The sequence below is a fragment of the Magnolia sinica genome, chromosome 15, assembly GCF_029962835.1.
Source record: "Magnolia sinica isolate HGM2019 chromosome 15, MsV1, whole genome shotgun sequence".
NCBI classification, from domain to species: Eukaryota; Viridiplantae; Streptophyta; class Magnoliopsida; order Magnoliales; family Magnoliaceae; genus Magnolia; species Magnolia sinica.
In genome coordinates, this window is record NC_080587.1 from 64,722,443 (window position 1) to 64,737,234 (window position 14,792).

The following is a 14,792-nucleotide window of genomic DNA, read 5'->3' on the forward strand; positions in this document are numbered from 1 at the left end:
CAATGGATCTTTAAAAAAGGAGGGGGTTTCTGTAATAATTCAAATAGATGGTGGCATGTACAATTATCATATCAAAGGGAGGTGGGTGAAATGGAAAATGTGGCAGCTTTTCCTTGAGCGCGGATCCTCTGTTTCGTGGAAACAGTGAGCAGCTGATTCCACCATTCATATAGGTACACGTCACTGTATCTGCCACGTCATCAGTTTTTTAAAAAAAATATATTTAAAAAATTTACATTTCAGCGTTAGACTAACCAAACGTTACACGGTTTCGTTTGGAAATCGGATTGAATACGGAGTACAGTATGCTCTTACCGTACTGAGTAAACTCAGTTGGGCCCACCTTGTATGTATGTGTTCTATCCACGCCGTCCATTGGTTTTTCCATCTAATTTAAGGGGTTGAGCCCAAAATTGAAGTATATCCAAATATCAAGTGGATCATACCACAGTAAACAGTGGGGATAATGATTTCCACCGTTGAAACCTTGCTAGGCCCCACAGTGATGTTTATTTGTCATCCAACCTGTTCATAAGATCATACAGACATGGATGAAGGGAAAACACAAATATAAGCTTGATCCAAAACTTTTGTAGCCCCCAAGAAATTTTCAACGGTAAACGTTCAATTCAACTGTTTCCTATGGTGTGGTCCATTTCAATACTTTATATGCTTCATTTTTTGTCTCAGACCTAAAATTATTGGCCCCAGTTGTCAGAACTGAAAACCAGAGTATACCATGCTAAGCCCAACGGTTGAAGGACGCTGATTAGCTACGGACAGGTTGAGTAGCGAGGCTCTCAACGGAATTGACGTCACCTAATGCTATGGGCCCCACCATGATGTTTGTTTTGTATCCACACCGTCCATCCATTTGGAGAAATCATTTTAGGGTATGAGCCAAAGAATGAATCAGATCCAAAACTCGAGTGGACCCCACCGTAGAAAATAGTGGAGAGAGTCACGCCCACCAATGAAAACTTCTACGGGTCACAAAAGTTTTCAATCAAATTGATATTTGTGTTTTCCCTTATTTAATGTCTGTGTTAACTTAACTTATGAACAGGTTGAATCTCAAATAAATAACACGGTGGGCCTTAGGAAGGATTCAACATTGGATGTCACTCTCCTCACTGTTTTTTGTGGTGGGTCCACTCCAGCTTTGGATCTGCCTCATTCTTTTGATCTGGGCCACACATAATTTGGTGACATCACTTCAGTAGCGAGACAAGCTACTCGAGAGTCTATATATATATATATATATATAAACTCTCTTTATAATTGGAGAAGTATGAGGGATTGAATTTTTGGCAGAGGCCAACCATGATGTATATACAAAATCCACTCTAACAATTAGATGCGTAATCATTTCGCCCGAATTCAAAAAAAATAGGTTAACATGAGATTCATGTGAGCCATACCAAAGAAAATATTTGGAAGAAAGACATCCACCTTTGAAACTTATAGGACCTACCATGATGATTATATAAAATGAATACTTTAGTTTATCTAATGGATTCCCATCATTTTGTCTAATGGAACCATATCACTTTATCAAATGAACCCGTTACTTTGTCTATTAAAACTCCATTATTTTCTTTGACAAGCCGCTATATATATATATATATATATATATATATATATATATATATATATATATATATATATATATATAAACTCTCTTTATAATTGGAGAAGTATGAGGGATTGAATTTTTGGCAGAGGCCAACCATGATGTATATACAAAATCCACTCTAACAATTAGATGCATAATCATTTGAGCCCGAATCCAAAAAAAAAAGGTTAACACGAGATTCATGTGAGCCACACCAAAGAAAATATTTGGAAGAAAGACATCCACCCTTGAAACTTATAGGACCTACCATGATGATTATATAAAATGGACACATTAGTTTATCTAATGGAACCCCATCATTTTGTCTAATGGAACCCTATCACTTTGTCAAATGAACCCGTCACTTTGTTTATTGAAACCTCGTCATTTTATTTGACAAGCCATTATTTGATCTAGTGAAATCCTGTCACTTTGCATAGTAACATCGTCACTTTGTCTAGTGAAACTAAGTCACTATATTCAAAAACTCGTCATTTTATCAAACGAAGCCCTATCAATTTGTCTGGCAACCCCATCACAGTGGGCCCTAGAAAAGTTTCGATAGTGAGAATCATTATCACCGTTGCTTCCTGTGGTGTGGTCCACTTGAGCCTCGGATCTACCTCATTTTTTGTGAATATACCCCGAAATGATCCCAAAAAACGGATAGACGGTGTGGATAAGACCCATACATCATGGTGCACACTCAAAACTCCAGTCCATTCCCACGGGGCATGGGTAGGACGCCATCCACGTCAGTTTTTTTTTTTTTTTTGGCATAAGCACGCCCCCGCCTAAATGGAGTTAGAGATGGAAACATCCCACAGCGGCTTTGTGGGGCCCACCGTCATGTATTTCGTTTATCCACTCCGTACATTCATTTTAAAATATAGTTTTAGGACACAATGTCAAAAAGGAGTTAGACACTTAATCTCTACCATTTCCTACAATATGATCCACTTGAGGTAAATAGGTAATAAGTATTTACATTTGAATTTCCAGCTGCATTTTCGAGGTGATATTGACAGCAACCTTCATTTATAGTACTCTCACGTCACCCGAGGAAAAAATTATTATATTTGTGGGGTCCACCATGATATGTGTGTCTTATCCACACCGCTCATCCCTTTAGCCAACTCATTTTATCGCTTGAGCCGAAAAATGAGGTAGATCTAAAGCTCAAGTGGACCACACCGTAGGAAACAATGTGAATTGAGCTCGTACCATTGAAAGCGTTTTTATGGCCCTAGAAGTTTTAGATCAAGTTGATAATTTTGTATTCCCTTTATCCATGGCTCTGTGACCTCATGAACATGTTGGATGACAAATAAACATCAATGTGGGCCCTATGGATAAAATAGCTTTCAACCGTTGACGTCTTTACAATCACTATTTCTTACTGTGGCCCACTCGACCTTGGGATTTGCCTCATTTTTGGATTCATACCCTAAAATGTGCTGTTAAAAAAGTCGGATGGTGTTGATAAGTCACATACATCATAATGGGGCCCACATTTAAATCGGTAGTAACGTGGTTTTTGTGGATCGGTTTTCTAGATGTAATTTTTCGTTTATCCACTCCGTACATTCATTTTAAAATATAGTTTTAGGACACAATGTCAAAAAGGAGTTAGACACTTAATCTCTACCATTTCCTACAATATGATCCACTTGAGCTTTCGACTTGCCTCTAGTTTTGACCTTTTTTTATTAATATTTTTTAACACACACCCACGGACGTTGTAGTGGGATTTCACCACCTATGGGTATTGAACCCAAGACCTTATGTTGAAACTCCCCAGAGTCTATCGCTGAGGTAAGGACCCGAACTCGTCCGATTTTGGGCTCATGCCCTAAAATGAGCTGTCAAAATAGATAGACGGCTTAGATAAAAATACACATTTCGTCGGGCCCCATAAAGCTGCTTATGGACTGGTGGGGTAGTAGCTTTTAGCTACGGATTAATGTCGTAGCAAAATAGCTACAGTTTAAATCCGTAGCTAAAAACTACTATAGTCCGATTCGTTTGCTCCTCTTTTTGATAGTAAAGGTTAAACAAAACAAAGCAAATAGGGTTCCATTAGACAAAGTTACAGATTGTCAGAAAAAGTAATGGGTTGTCGAACAGGGTGACCTGGTTCCACTAAACGATGTGACGAGGCTGGAAGACAAATTGACTGGGTTCGACTAGACAAAGTGATGAGGCTGTTGGATGAAGTGACAAGGCTGTTGGACGAAGTGATGAGGTGCACTAGACAAAGTGATTGGGTTGCTGGACAAAGTGATGAGGTTCTATTAGACAAAGAAACTATGTAGTAGGAGAAAGTGACAAAGTTCTACTTATCAAGTCACGGGGTTTTACTAGACAGAGAGTAACAAGGTTGCTAGACAAAGTGACGGGATTTCACTAAATAAAGTAAAATGGGTGCTAGACAAAGTGACAAGGTTCTAATAGACAAGGTGATATAATTATTGGACAAAGTAACAAGGTTCCATTAAACAAAGTGATGATGTTACACTAGATAAAGTGGTGGGGTTGCCAAACAAATTGATAGGGTTTTGCTTGATAAAATAACGAGTTTTTGAATAAAGTGTCTTGGTTCTACTAGACAAATTGACAATGTTACTGTGCAAAGTGACAACATTTCACTAGATAAAATAGTAGCTTGTCATGAACTGATGGGATTTCAATAGACAAAGTGACGGGTTCATTTAACAAAGTGATAGGGTTCCATTAGACAAAATGTGGGGTTCCATTAGATAAACAAATGTGTTCGTTTTATATAATCATCATGGTGGGTCCTATAAATTTCAAGGGTGGATGTCTCTCTTCCAAATATTTTCTTTAGTATGGCTCACATGAATCTCGTGTTAACCTAATTTTTTTTTTTATTATTCGGGCATAAATGATTACGCATTTAATTGTCAAAATGGATTTTGCATACACATCATGGTGGGCCCCTGTAAAAAATTCAATCCCCCATACTTCTCTAATTGTAAAGAGAGTTTATATATATATATATGGGGGCTTAAAAATCAAGTCAATTTATGACTTGTGTGGGCCACACCACATACAAAAGTTGAGAGGGGTTACCGTCCATCAAAACATTCATAATCATTTTTTGGGTCCACCGAGATGTGGTTCACAAATCCAACCCATCCATTATGTGTGTCCCACTTGGATGAGGGGTCATACCAAGTTTCAGATGCATCCAAGTTTTATGTGGGCCCCGCCATGTGATTTTATATGTTTTAGGAATGTCTTCACATGATTTTAGATGGTATGGCCCACCTAAGTTTTGTATACGGCTAATTTATGGGATATCCCATAAATTAAAGGGAACCCATCAAATGCACGGTGTTGATGTTAGACAAGCATCACGGTGGGGCCCACACAGCTCAACCTCACGGGAGCTTAACGTGAGGTCGAGTCGCATAGTACCTTTTCCATATATATATATATATATATATATATATATATATATATATATAGGAAAAGGTTCTATGCGCTCGACCTCACGATAAGCTCCCATGAGGTCGAGCCGTGTGGGCCCCACCGTGATGCGTTTCGAACATCAACACCGTGCATTTGATGGGTCCCCTCTAAATTATGGGATATCCCAAAATCAGCCGTATACGGAACTCGTGGGCCATACCATCTAAAATCATGTGAAGACATGCCAAAACATATAAAAGCACTTGGTGGGGCCCACCTGAGTTAAAACATGTGCTGAAACTTGGTCCGAACCCTCATCCAAGTGGGACACACATAATGGATGGGCTGGATTTGTAAACCACATCTTGGTGGGCCCAAAAAACTGATTATGAATGTTTTAATGGTGCACGGCCCCTCCCCACTTCTATATGTGGTGTGGCCCACACAAGTCACGGATTGACTTGATTTTTGAGACCTAGGTCCACGATGGAATGGTGCATCTGACTGATGGGGTAGATGTTCGAAACGCATCACGGTGGGGCCCACACAGCTCCACCTCACGGGAGCTTATCGTGAGGTCGAGCGCATAGTACCTTTTCCCATATATATATATATATATATATATATATATATATATATATATATATATATATATATATGAGGCGTGATTCTTGATTTTTTTTCGGGGCTTATTGCGATGTTTATGTAATATCTCCTATAACCATTGGCTATTAAATCTCATATTGAGCCTAGATATACGCATTAAAGGAAATATTTGGGAGAGAGATGTCCACCCTTTATTTTAAAAGGTCAAATATTATACTAACATCAAAATTCACTTCAACAACTAGATTATTAAATAAAAAAAAAAAGTATTTTGCCAAAAATCATACCAATACATGAATCACTTGGGCCAGACTATTGAAAACAATTTAGAAGGTGAAGATTGTCTATACACTGTTTACTATCATGTGGTTAACCTGACTATTTGCTCATATAAGTGGCTTTGACAAATGGGACACTGGTGGCATATACCACCAACTGCAGTATTATGTGTTATTTGAAAAACTCTATTGGCTCCACTATGATGTATGTATTTTATCCACGCCATCCATCCATTTTTACAGATCATTGTAGTTCATGAGCACAAAATTAACGAAGATCCAAATCTCAAGTGGACCACACCACAAGAAACATGGATGATTAGAAGATTAAAAACTTATTGGTGGCTACAAAAGTTTTGAATCAAGCTGATATTTGTATTTTCTCTTCATCCATGTCTTTGTGATGTTATTAGTTGGTTGGATGGAAAATAAACATTACATTGGGCTCTACAAAGTTTATAATGGTATGTGTTTAATCACTACTTTTCCTATAGTGTGGTCTACTTGAGATAGCTATCTACTTTTAGAATCATGCTCTGATGTAAGTGAACAAAATAGATAAACAGTGTGGATAAAAAAACAACCATCATGGTTAAAGGTGGGCATCGAGTCGATTCAAATCGAGTTAGGGCTAACCCGACTCAATTCAGTTTTGAAATAAGCCTGACCCGAACTCGACCTGACTCAGTACCGAGTCCAACATGCCTAACCTGATCCGAGCCGGATCCGAGTCCGGGTCTGGCTTGGACTAATCAAGACTGAATCTGACCCGATCACAAGTACCGATTCGGGTCGAGTCTTAAAATAATATGAGAAAATGGATGGATGGAGTAGATATACAATGCATAGATGAAGGTGGGCCCACGATAAGGATCCTATGGACATTACTCATCATAGGTCGCAGCTCAAACCATGCTCTGATACCAACTTGTAGCGCCCTGGAAATCGGGGGTCGCGCATCCGCTCGACTCCCGAGTTCCCGAGAGTCACCATTAATAGAAATCATCAATGTGCGTTTAATCTGGTTGAGTTGCGCAGCCTGAGGTCCCTGAACATGGAACATGAACACACGAGTCTGCTGAAATGAAGAGGACGATCTGAGTATATATATATACAAGTCCAAAATAAATGGGTCGCACAAGGCGCTGCCTAAACAAAATATCAAAAAGAATAAAACAACCCAAAAGAATGAGACTGAGCCCAGCGCCCAGCCATCCTATCCCGCCTCTCATGCAGGCGGCGAACCCTCCATCAGCTGGAAGTACGACAGCTCCAGCTCCTCGTCCAGGCTCACCTCGCTAGGCTCCTCCAGTCCTGAGTCACCTGCATCTATGAAAGGGTCTGGTTGGTGTTTTAAAATACCGTCCCAGAGTGGGAGTGAGTGATCAACTCAGTGGGTGCTATTAGCCATAAGTTATAACAAGCATCAATTGTAATAAGAATTTAATGAAAAGCGATCAATCATCAGCATCTGTCTAGTCTTATTAATGCGCATGCATGCAAGATGATATGATGTATGCCCTCGCCCAACACTCCCTCCTGCGACGCCATCTAACGATCGCCAATGCCAACACTCCCTCAGTGCGACCTCGACTGCCGAGTCGCCAACCTAACTAATGCGATGCAATGCGGTCGTGTTAGCCGAGTTATTAGTTAGGTTCATTCATCCAGCAGATTTGAGAATTCTGGAACACCCCATCTAATTAATGCCCTAATCTGGTTGCGAGGCCAAGACCCCCCAATGCGTGAGGCCGAGGCCCCGCGGTCCGTGATCCCGTCGGGTTCCTCATCCCCGACTTCAAGCACATGAGGAGTGCCATGAGAAAAGGGATCGCTCGCGGTCACTACGGGGAGGCGCGGTACCCCAGCGTAGGCCGACAGCTCGAACACAGTGTCCCATTCCACCATGCCCGGCTCACGAGGCTGTGGGCCGAATTCAAGTGGTTTGTCGTTGGGCTGCAATGGTTGTGGGGAGTCCCAGGTTCCATACAAATGTGAGCAAACAGGGTTAACAATCATGGTTGGCCAGACAGTAGGCTAGACCGCATGAGTCCAGGCAAGCGTGTGGCGGAACGACATCGGGTGCAAGCAACCCACGTAGTCTAACTACAGCCGCCCACACACGCCCGCCCAAATCCGAGGGTATAGCCTCAAGGCGGTCCTACCGACGAGACCACCTTAGCTTTCCTTGTTTCCCTGGCCAACCGCAAGGTATGAATGGTGGTCCACAACATGTCAACGGACAGGAGTATCAGCATGCAAGATTATCATGTTCTCATACCTCAATCATATAGTCCAGATTCTCCAAATAAGCCAACTAACAATTTATGAGCAATGGTGCATGTGTGTTGGGTGTGTTGGTGGGAAGTTGCTCACTTCCTATAACTCATGGAAATAAATTTCACATGTGGTAAATAGGGCATGCATACAATAGGGCATCAATCTTATGAGCAATCAAACAAGTCATCAACAAGCAGTCATTAAATTCCAACAAGTCATGTGAGAAACACGAACAACATCATGTGAGGAAATCAAACAAACACACGATTTCATACAATTAAAATAGGCATGCATCCCTAGGTTTTCTCTACACTCTCTAAATGCACATCCCAACAATCAAAATCAATAAACTCGTATTGTAATTGGTGCCAGGCCACCTAGGAGTAATAGTCCGCACCTATGGCTCGATGGAGGCTCGGAAAATGCCCTAGGAAAGAGGGCTTTCGGGTAGAACGGTCGGAATCCCTAAATCAAGCTATTGCATGTTAGATTTCCAACCAAAATCCATAATACTACTTGAACTTCAAGAAGGATGGGGGAAAAACTCACCTAAGCAACCCACGGTTGTTTGTTGAGGCTAAGGAAAGGAGTTTTCTCCTTGTAAGAGTGGTAAAGAGATAGAAGGGTTGGCTTTCTTGGGGCCCACCTTGGATCTCCTCCTCCTCTCTCTCTCTCTCTCTCTTTACTCTCCTTTACTCTCTTTCACTCTTGGTAGTTGTAGCAAATGGGAGAGGGAGTTATGAGGGATTGGGTTTATCTCCTAGACTAGGCCCCTTTGGCCTTAAGTTCCCTCATATTCCCAAAATAGCCTACAAGGGACATTTTTGGGGTTGGCGTGGCCCTAACGCTCCTTCGGCCACCAAATTCGGTGGGTAGGTGCCTTATGGCCCACCTAGGTCCCGTGTAAAATTTGGGAATGAACGGATAGACGAAAGTAGGGTTTGAGTCAAAGGCTTTGATCTTTAAACGGCCCTATGGGGTCCATTTTAGTGATTTAAGTAATTCTGGTGGTCCTCAGGCCATGAAATTTCTAGGATGGGTGCTTCATGGCCTGATGAGGGGCCACGCAAAATTTGGGGACGATCGGACCAGGGGTTTGACCGCACGGGTCCGATTTGTGATCGACGGTGACCGATCCATGATCGGGTCCCAGAGTTGGTGGACAGGCACAGGAAAATCCATTAGGCCTCCACGGTAAATATGGAAGAGATCTAATGGTCGGATAATCTGGAATCTTGGTTCCATTTGCCAGCGCCAGATTGGTCCTGGCATAGTTGCGGTGTATTAAGTCAGTGCCAGATCCCACTTCTGAGCGTCTGCCGGGTCCGCGGTCCTCGATGGACCACAAGCCCAGTGAGCCCTATGACCCCCTAAGTTTCTAGATTTTTCTGACCTTCCGGCGTCGCGGTACAGCCTGGACGGACAATAGCTCATTATAAATAGTCATCCGGCTTGGCAGCCCACACTTGGTCTTGCCGTGGCCTGTCCGGTACAAGCAAATGGGCTAATCCTAGATTAATTAGCTCATGGCATCCCTGCCACGAACGTTTCAAACGTTCGGTCCTGCGGTACAATCCTACGTGGACGCCTAAGGACACTGTGCCGATTGGAAATTTTGTAAATATTTTTTTTATCTTATAAAATTATCATGAGATGACATGGCCTAATTAAATTTTAGAAGAAAGAAATTGGAGGCGGATTAGCTACCAACATGTTGAGTAGCTAGACTCGCTACTGAAGTGACGCCACCAAGTTTTGTGGGGCCCACCATGATGTATGTGTTATATCCACACTGTCCATTCATTTGGAGAGATTATTTTAGGTCACGATCAAAAGAATGAGGAAGATCCAAAGCTCGAGTGGACCCCACCATAGAAAATAGTGAGGAGAGTGACGTCCACCATTGAAGCCTTCCTAAGGTCCACCGTGATTTTTATTTGAGATCCAACCTATTCATAAGTTAAAACGGACATTAAAGAAGTGGAAACACAAATATTAGCTTGATCGAAAACTTTTGTGGCCCTTAGAAGTTTTTAATGGTGAGTGTACTCTCTTCACTGTTTTCTGTGGTGGGCTCCACTCAAGTTTTGGATCTGATTCATTCTTTCTTGTGATATGATCACCTGTAACAATCCTAAATTTTGGTACATTATAAAAAAAAAACTAAATTAAATATTTAAAGATTTTATTTTTAAATAAAAAATAAAATCAAGTCAATAATTGAGTTGATAGATTCATTCTTTGGCTCATGCCCTAAAATGATCTCTCCAAATGGATGGACAGTGTGGATACAAAACATACATCATGGTGGGACCGACATAACTAGGTGGCATCAGTTTAGTAGCGAGTCTCGCTACTCAACCGGTGCGCTAAATCCCCAAATGAAAACTTAAATAAAAATCATGGTGGACCTTAAGTTAACGCATACATTAAAGAAGGGAAAACACAAATATCAGCTTGATCGGAAACTTTTGTGACCCTTAGAAGTTTTTAATGGTGGGCGTGACTCTCTTGGTTGTTTTCTGTGGTGGGGCTCACTCGAGTTTTGGATCTGATTCATTCTTTGGCTCATGCCCTAAAATGATCTCTCCAAATGGATGGATGGTGTGGATACAAAACATACATCATGGTAGGACCCACATAACTAGGTGACATCACTTTAGTAGCGAGTCTCGGTACTCGGCCCGCCCGTGTGCTGAATCCCCATATGGAAGGAAGCAAATTGCTAACTCACTACATTAGCATATTGAGTAAGCTCTAATGGGCTCTACCATGATTTATGTATTTTATCCACTCTGTCCATCAATTTTACCGGATAATATTTTAGGGCTTGAGACCAAAAATGAACATATACAATGTTCAAATGGACCACACCATAAGAAACAATTGAATTAAATGTTTACCATTGAAAATTTCTTGGGGGCTGCGAAAGTTTTGGATCAAGCTTATATTTGTGTTTTCCCTTCATCCATGTCTGTGTGATCTTATGAACAGTTTGGATGACAAATAAACATCACTGTGGGGCCTAGAAAAGTTTCAATGGTGGAAATCATTATCCCCACTGTTTAGTGTGGTATGATCCACTTGATATTTGGATATACTCTAATTTTAGGCTCAACCCCTTAAATTAGATGGAAAAACGGATGAACGGCGTGGATAGACCACATACATACAAGGTGGGCCCAACTGAGTTTACTCAGTACGGTGAGAGGTGAGAGTATACTTTATGCAATCCAATTTCCAAACGAAACCGTCTACGTTTCCGTTAAGACTTTTCCTAAAATGTTTTTTTTTTTTTTAAATATATTTAAAAAAAACTAGTGACGTGGCACTTACAGTGACGTAGACCAATAATAATGTTGAAATCAGCTGCTCACTGTTTCCACGAAACACAGGATCTGCACTCCTCTTTCTTGGCTTTCCTGTTTGACATCCGTGTCTTTCCGCACGACTTTTGGGCCCGTGTGCGCTACCACACTCACACCCACTTGATAGATGGCTTGGATATCCCAAGCATATTCCACATATATGAGGGGCTTTGTGGGCCCATCATGATGTATATATTTTATCCAAGCCATCCATTCATCTATTTTGACAAATCAAATTTTAAGACATAACCTCAAAAAGAAATCAGATTGAAAGCTCAAGTGGACCACACCATAGAAAGCAGTGGGATTGAACTCATACCGTTGAGAACTTCTTAGGGCTCACCGTAATATTTATTTTCCATCCAACTTGTTTATAAAAAAACCGAAAGTATCAGCTTGATCCAAGCTCTTAGGACACGGAAGTTTTCAGTGGAATGCTTTCAATCCCCACTACTTCCTCCACCTTGAGCCTTTAATCTGCTTACTTTTATGGCCATGCCCTGAAATAATCTTTCAAAATGGATGGCCAGCATGGATAAAACATATACATGATGGTGGCCCCACAAAGCACTTGACAGGACCGTCCGTCTCTAGCTAGATCCTGATGGGGGTACTGACGCAGGGATGAACGTGATTTTCTTGCTTCATCAGCTATAGCGCCCATCCAGCCAATGGTCTAGATCATGGAATCATTGACTCACTTGCACAAAAGAAAACTCTCAAGTACACCCTCTAGTTCTTAGCCCGCCTCAATTCACGCTATAGAGATGTCACGCATTTTCATCGTTGGACTTTCTTTGTTCCTTCCCTTTGTAATCTTCTCCTTCCAAAAGTCTTCCATTTATGAATTTAATATGCGACTAGAACCCACTTTAGTAACACCCGGTGATGGAAGTTATATAGGCCCACCATAATGTATGTGTTTTATCCACACTGTGCAGCCATTTTTACAGCTCATTTTAAGTCATGAGCCAAAAAATGAGGCAGTCCGAATCTCAAGTAGACCACACTGTAAAAAAACAGTTGTGATTGAATTCTCACCGTTAAAAACTTCTTAAGGCCCACTGTAATGCTTGTTCTTCCCATCCACGATTAGGTCCAATAGACATGGATGTAGGAAAAACATAAATATCAACTTCATCTAAAACTTAGGGCCTTGAAGAAGTTTTTAGCAGTAGGTAAGCGTTCCACCATAGTTACTTAATAGGTCAGTTTATTTGTGGATCCATGCTCTTAAATGAGGTGACAAGATGGATGGACGGCATAGATAAAACACATACAACATGGTCGGCTCACAGATCTTTTCAAAGATGGTCCAATGTACCGACATACTTCCATATGGAATCGTATTGGGTACTACTCTGGCTAGCTAAGATCCGACTGAGGCATTGAGGAGCAACCATGATCAATGGATTTTATCCCTACTGTCCATCCATTTTACCAATACAAGCCAAAATGAGCCAGATCCAAGGTTCAAGTTGACCACGCCATAGGAAGCAACGGTGATGATGATACCCACCGTTGAAACCTTCCAAGGGCCTATTGTGATAGTTAATTATCATCTAACCTTTTAATAAGGTTACATAGACTTGGATGAAGGGAAACCATAAATATCAGTTTGATCCGAAACTTATATAATCCCCAAAATGTTTTCAACAGAATGTGTTTAATACCCATTTTGTGGCCCACTTGAGCCTTGGATCGGCCTCTTTTTCGAGATAGTGGCATAAAATAATATGGAAAGGTGGATGGACGGTGTGGATAAGACTCATATGTCACGGTGGCCCCTCAAAGCCCTTACGGGTAGTAGTCCATCCACATCCCTTCCAAACATGTTTTGCATTGGCCTGAGGAGCGTGTGACCCATTCAAATCACAATCATATCCAGCCATGTCCGGGAACCACTGATGCGCGGATTGCGAGTCCGATCTTATGTGCCATTGAAATGCCAGGAAAAAGACAGGTGATAAGCCGTTCGCCTGTATCAAACATCACCACCGTTCATTGCTGATTGGGTGGAATCCATAATCCTCCACGAAAAAAATAAAAAATTATTGAAATTTTTGCAGATGATATTACCCAAACGATGGATAGCCAACGTGCTGGTGCAGGTGGACCATCTGATATATGAACCATCTCTTCGTGGCTCAGGGCATAAATATTGCTCCCATATGTTATCTAGAATGTCATGGCAAGCATATATGAACATTATTTGCACTCAAGGAGTAGATTTCATTGTGGACCACCTAATATATTATTACAAATATAAATGTTATAGCAAAATTCATTATGCTAAGAAACCGTCTTTGTAACATTAATTTACATGTCATCCACCCATTCATTGCACCCAAGCATGATGAAGGTACCAAAAAAAAAAAAACTCAGGCCATTCCAAAAATAAAGTGAGCCACAACACATGAATATATAAGCTTTATAGGCGATTATTGTACTTTATTGTCATGGTGTGTCCCATCTAAGTTTTGAATTAGACTGATTCCTATAATATATGGTACAAACCTTCATGATATCATCTCCCAATCAACAAAATAGGCACTAAAATGCCGACTTGTTTTTGTTGCGTTAACCTAACAAGCAAGCTTAAATACTCCTTTTGAAATTCCATTTTAAGAAAGTGCGTCCAAGCAAAAGGATTAATTAATTGATATCTATTAAAATATGGCTAGATTTTTAGGCTCTTATGGATGGAAGGTCGTCAAGAACTCTTTCTTGATGTGATATGTATGTTTTACACTTATCTGCAAAGGAGTTTTAAGAGGGAATTGCACGGTGGAGAATGGGTAGAAAGATAATGAAATGTGAGCTTATATGAGCATTATTGGCAGTTGAGTAGGCTGGATGTGGCTCATTGAGGACCACATAATATATTACAAAAATAAATGTTATAGCAGAATGCATTATGCTAAGAAATGCTCTTTATACATTATTTTATTGCATGATTCAGTGTTTTCTTAGGCTATGAAGACTGACTATATTTTAGAATTTTTTAAATATATTTTCCTCCCTTGTAGCATATTTATAGATAACCCTTTACTTTTTGAATTTTTGTAAGTAATACCCTTTCCTTTCAATATATTGTGAAGAAAATTGAGTTCCTCACTACTATTAGGAGTTTAATTAACCTTGGTTAGGTCAATTTCTTAGAAGGATGATTTTACTCCACCGAAAAATACAACTACTCTCTTTCACATT